Source organism: Malania oleifera, chromosome 2, assembly GCF_029873635.1.
Source record: "Malania oleifera isolate guangnan ecotype guangnan chromosome 2, ASM2987363v1, whole genome shotgun sequence".
NCBI lineage: Eukaryota > Viridiplantae > Streptophyta > Magnoliopsida > Santalales > Ximeniaceae > Malania > Malania oleifera.
The window spans coordinates 20277264-20283300 of NC_080418.1; positions in this window are offsets into that span (position 1 = coordinate 20277264).

Genomic DNA, 6037 nt, shown 5'->3' on the forward strand with positions numbered 1-6037 from the left:
CTTGGTTTTCAAAGATTAGCTTGTAAAAACATTCTTTTGCTTAACTTAAGAATAATGACTATACTGAGTGTTGTTTTCACATATACATCGTTGAACTTATTATTCTTACATATTTGGTGTGTTCTGATTAATATCATTGGTACAAATCTGTTTGATTAAGAAGCATATTATTTGTACGCATCCTGTTTTGAAATACTGTTGTATTCCAAGCGTGACCTGAGGGGGCGGTAATCTAGCCTGAAAGAATTGATTGTGTAGATTGAGGTCAGCCATGTGCTAATTGATCTGGTTGTATTAGGTGCCGCTCCACCTGTTAAGTGAGCTTATAGTGTAATCCTTGTACTTGTGAGCCAAGGCGAGGACGTAGGCAGTTTGCCGAACCTGGATAACATTTCTAGTGTCGTTTCCATTTACTGCTTTATTGTGCATGCTTAATTAAATTACTTGTGTAGTTTAATTTTCGCTGAATATTTATATTAATTTATCTTACATGCATTAGATTGACCTTAGGCTTGTACAATACTGCTGTTAGTGGATTAACATAAGGAATTAAATTTTAAAATACTAATCACCCCTCCCCCCTTTTGGGATTACAATAAAGCTAACAGTCACTAAAAGTGTAATTCCGTCACTATAACTCACTCTATTTTTGGATTGAAAATCGTTATTAAAGACATACCATTAGTGATGGTTTAGAAACCGTCACTATTGTTAACTTTCAACGATGATTCGCAACTGTCACTACTAAAAACAAACAGGCTTGTTTGTTTTCTCACTAAATGTCAAGGATGACTCGTGTCTTTCTACTAATCTTTAGATTAGGTTTGTACAATTTTCAAATTGTAAAAGACAGCTATGTCTTTTTACTAAACCTAAAGAGACATTTGTAGAAATGTATTTTGCCCAAATATTAACCATCGAGTTAGAATCTTGATTAGTAGCATTACCAAAATTAATGCAAATCATTAGCAAATTTTTTTTTTTTTTTTTTGAAAACTATGAAATTTCTTCTTTAACACTAAGTTAGAAATCAAAAAATGAAAACCCACAAATATTGAATACAGATTGACTTCAACTTTAGTCAAGCTGGAAATTAAAATGTGTTTTCTCATTATATCTGTTAAAATTGGTGTATTCCCAAAAGGGGGGATGAATTGGAATTTAAAAACTTTTTCTTAGGTTTGAACTAAATAGCACTAGTACATTCACAACTTAGGATCTATCTATGCAGTTCCAATACGCGGAAATAAATATAACGTGGAAATTAAATCATGCGCAACATTCACACTATAACATACACGTGCGGAAGTATAAACTGCGGAAATATAAATAATGCACACATGATATGTTATCGGGGTTCAACCAACTGTGCCTACATCCCCGCCTCTAGCTCATAAGCCCGAGAAATCCACTAATAGCTCACTTAACGGGTGGAGTGGCACCTAATACAATCAGGTCAATAAGCACAGGGCTGACCTCAACCTTTACAACTAAGTCAATTAGCGGGGTTGACCTCAACCTATACCTTACCAGGATGGTGCACCTAACTTTCCTAACCGGGTCTAAGCCAATTCGGGACTATTTCACAGGGCTAGTCTCCCTCTTCAGGCCCGTGCTTGGAAATACAACAGATTTGCTCCCAATGAAATGGTACAGTGATTATGCTTTCATGTAAAGCAGATGTGTACCCAATTACATGCAATCACATACACCAACAAATGATATAATGAAGTAAGCTCAATGTGGTCTTAGATGTCTACTCTCAAATATATTTGCAATTGTTGTAATCAGTGCGTGAGAGTGCAAATCGGTATAATCTTTGTATCACAAAATGTATTCAATCTAAGTGCTCAACGAAAGATATCAGTCAAATAATATAAATATTTCAATCACCAGATTTTCTCAATCGTATGATGCTCAAGTAATGTATATGTTTGGTTTGCAAAAAGATTTTAATCTTTATATTCAATAAAAAATATAAATCAATGAATATTGCAGCAAAGATTTTTATCACATAAACAAATATCTTTTCAAAGGTTTGTCAAGATAAAATACACAAGATATTTGAAAATTTTTTAAAAAGATTTTGCAACCAAAATGAAATACGAACTTCACAAGATATTGCAATGAATATGCAATACTCAGAAGTTCAATAGAAGTCTTCTTAGAAGAGATTTATTAACAAAGTCTCCTAAGAATACTTAAGGTTTTGCTCTCAAAAAAAATTCGTATCAATCAAGCACAACACTTAGGAGAGCAAACCTAATCAACATTCAAAACAACTTACAAAAGATTTTTGGCAATATAAGAAGGTAAGAATAAGTGTATGGAGCTCAGAAATGAGTAGTATGAATTTTGGACTTTGAGAGAAAATTTGCTAATCTAGTTTTCTAATCTCCTTGCTAATTATTCCAAATGAAGGGGTATTTATAGACATCCCCACAAATATAACCATTAAGGACACAAGTGGAATAATTAGAAAAGTTTTAATAATATTTAATTAATTTAACCTCGTTTAAAATAGTTAACCGCAGTAAAAAATTCGGACCAACCCGAGAGCATCGGTCGATCAAGACAAGTTCGATTGACCGAAGTTCTTGGAATTCAGTCGACTGGGCAAGAAATGAACTGGGAGTTCAGTCGACCAGACTTATATGTTCAAAGACGATTTTCCCATTTAGCGAGATTCGGTCGACCAGGACCATTCTGAACCGAGCCGGTCGGTCGACCAGACCGTTGAGCTCCCACACGTGAGAACTCGGTCAATCAGGTTGGTGGAATGTAATTTTCTCTCGGTCAACCAGGAGGTCAAAAGTCAATAAAGTTGACCCCTAGGGTGTTCGATCAACCGAGGCCAAATGAACTAAAAGAGTTCGGTCGACCAGGCTGTGGTCAACCAATTGACCCGGTCCAAGGTCAGTCAACCGGGGGGCATTTGTACCTTGGGGTACGGTCGACCAAAGGTGCACATTTTGTACATTTCAATTCTTTTTAAACATGCAATTGCCCTACTTAAATGACCAACATATATTTGTGCAATAGTGAGTATTCTAAGATCATTTCTAGGTCTTTTTGAAGACACCGAAAAAATCCGGCATCGGTCGACCATAATCCCTAAGGTCTTTCTAAGATCATTTTCATTTTGAGCTTACATATTAAATCATGCAGGTGATGCATGCAATTATTACAAGTCAGGCCCTATTTACTATTACAAATCTTTTGCATAAAAATGAAATACAATTCAACAGAAATTGGGTCTTCAACTTCAATCTCTCTTTGTGCATTATGATCTGTCAATTAGAGTTCCTGCACATAACCTCAAACACCAATTAAATATAGCAGGTATTTGTCATTATCAAAACCGAGCGTGACCTATAAGATCAACAATATCTCTTGATGGTGTCAATCCTTTGCACGTCTTCCCTTGTGTAATTAAACTCCGAAGTTTATGTAAGCTCACAAATAGTTTATTTTAAGTCAAAATGACTCTCATTCTATTTTTCTAAAAATGAAGTGAATCAAGAGCTTACATTCCAATTGTTTTTAAAATCATTATGCGCCTATGACATTTAATCTGCTTACAATTTTTAAAAAAAAGTTATTATTTTTTCCATATTGCACATGCAACATATGCAGGATTTTAAAAAAGAAAAAAATAGTTAGTGACCAGCCTCACGAATTTTAAATTAAAAAAACTCACTTTTTTTCTCATCAGACACAAAATCTCCAAACCTGCACGAGTGATAATATTAAATTTCTCAACAAAAATTTCAACTATAAAATTTCTACTACTATAAACATAATATTTATTTTTAAAACTATTTGTTCCATTTTTTTATTTTCGCTCAAACAAAAATAAACAAATATTTTTAGAAGAATCAAACCACTAGCAGGATCCAAAATATCATTTTTCTTTCATTCGCGACCTTTCACTCTTTTCTAGAAGAAGATAGGCCGATTCTTTAAATTAGATATTTTTTAATTTTTAAAAAGACACTATTACTCTTACTAAATTTGACAATTTTCTTTGTACAACTCAAATTTAAAAGTGATCATGGCTACGATAATCTCGATATAAATAACTATTTTAATCTCGGTTGTCATTTTCTTACGTTTTATTTTAAAATTAAATTTTTTTTAAAAAAAAAAGTCTTAAAATGCAAACCTAAGATCAAATCCTACTCTACCCAATCTCCATGTCCTACCTATAAAACAAAAACACTGCCCAATAAAATGCCACTCTGATTAGGTCAACCAAACCCTTGATTACCTACATTCTCCAATACGTGGACGGCAGAGATCAACCAAGCACACTGCCCATGTGTAAACATGGACGGCTAAGATCAACGCAGTGGAAGACAAATAGATTAGATTGAGGTAGCCAAACCTTAAAGAAAAAGATCCAGCCGTTAAGTAGCGTCCACGTATAAAGTATTAAACTAATAAATGAGATCAACCTTAAAGATTTTCTTGTGCTTACGAGGTGCCAAATAGGCTTCCACGTGTCCTATGTTGAAGATCCCCAGCCCAAATCTGCCCTCGTAATCCTAAATGAGCTGTCGTTGGAGAAAGCAGACAAGATTTGCCCACATTAAAATAAATAAATAAATAAATAAAAATTAATGCAATGCTGATTTCCTTCTCTACTTTTGTTTGATTAAAAAAATAGCATATATTATTCAAATTAAAATTTTAAAATTTTATTTCATACATTTTATTATGTTTGACCGTTTTATACTCGACAAATTATCTTTCACTAATCACTGTGTTTGTATACAACTTGTTCTATGTTCATAAAATATCAAACAGTAAATAATTTACGAATTTAAATTTAGTCCATCATTTAGTTAATATTAAATGTGTATTATTGTATAATTATGTTACTATTTAAAATCTTTTTTATAAAAAATCTTGACTGCGTTTTGGTCCTAAAAGATCCTTCCATTCCATCAACAATAATTACCTAACTATTATATACAAAAGTTTTTAAATTTTCAAAATTATATCTTAAAATAAAATAATTGTAATGAAGAAATAGTTAATTATGGCCGACCAAGGATATAATTACTTAAATTTTTAATAGTCTACTCACTATTATTTTAAAATAACAAATTTAAAGATAGATTATCATCATAATTTTCTTCTAAATGAGAGATTAAGATTTTAAGTAATTTTAAGAACTTTAGAGAGAATTTATTATTGTCCTTTACATTACTGTTCTATATATTCAACCAATGAAAATTTATAACATATGAAAAAATTTCCTTATATATTCAATATTTCTTCTCTTGGGAATTCTGAATATTTCTAAGTCCATGAAAGTTTTCCTAAATAAATTAGTTTTAAATGAGATTTTTCAGAGTTTAAAAATAAATGTATCTAGGAAGAGAATTAATTAAAATTTTATACATAAAAAAAGCCCAATTTGATTAAATAAGTTTTTCTTAATCATTGGATTAATTAGTTTCATAAACACACATTCCAACTATGGTTTGCACTTGTGTTGAATTTATATATACATCCATAAAAGATCGATCCATGCGCATCCTAATAATGTATTACTTTCTGTTTATTTAGTACGTATTAAATGTGTGTTAATTATATGATCATGTTATTATTAACTTGAAATATTAATTTTATTTAATTATGTTCTAAAAAGGCCCCTTAGTCAATAATTATCTAAATTATATATATATATATATATATATATATATGAAAATCTTAAAATTCTATTTAAAAATATATTTCAAAATAAAAAAGTGCAAGAGCGAAGATTATTGGGATATTTGCGCACTTTATTGCCCTTGTTATATATATAAAAAATATTTTGTCACTCTTGGGGAAAGGACCACCTCTCCACTCACTTAAAACGTAATTACTAAAATTATTAAAAAGTTTAATATTAAAAAATAAAAATAAAAATAAAAATAAAAAACCCAGCTATAGAATGTCAAAAGAGATGAGAGAAAAGAGTTGCAAATATATATGATGAAAAGTTGGATCATACGGCTCTTAGAATTCTTATTGCTCATATCAT